The sequence below is a fragment of the Seriola dumerili genome, unplaced genomic scaffold, assembly GCF_002260705.1.
Source record: "Seriola dumerili isolate Sdu_G_001 unplaced genomic scaffold, Sdu_1.0 BDQW01000043.1, whole genome shotgun sequence".
NCBI classification, from domain to species: Eukaryota; Metazoa; Chordata; class Actinopteri; order Carangiformes; family Carangidae; genus Seriola; species Seriola dumerili.
In genome coordinates, this window is record NW_019174298.1 from 3,100,429 (window position 1) to 3,100,800 (window position 372).

A 372-nucleotide genomic window follows, 5' to 3' on the forward strand; every position below is an offset into this window, starting at 1 on the left:
TGTGTTTTCGTAATATTTAAAAAATATAATTGAATGCACAGCGATACCCGTGCTGCTTGCACACACTATGCTTCCACACTATGGAAGTCAAGGTCTGACCCTCTCAGACCCCAGCCTCCCCGTGTGCGAGGGCAGTTCCTCCATGTTTTGATCTTGGGGTTTCCAATCAGACAGATTGGTATAGGGGCCACATTTGACACGAGGGGGCCGGGGGTTGCTTCAAATCGTGGTGGGCCAACTGGCAGCCTCTCAGGAAACGTATTTCAATTACCATAAGAGCCTTGGCTTGTTTCCCTCCATCCTATTCTTTAATGGGCTATGCATGTAGCATTTCATGCAGATGACCTATTGCAAGGTCCTTTCCTTTTAGTG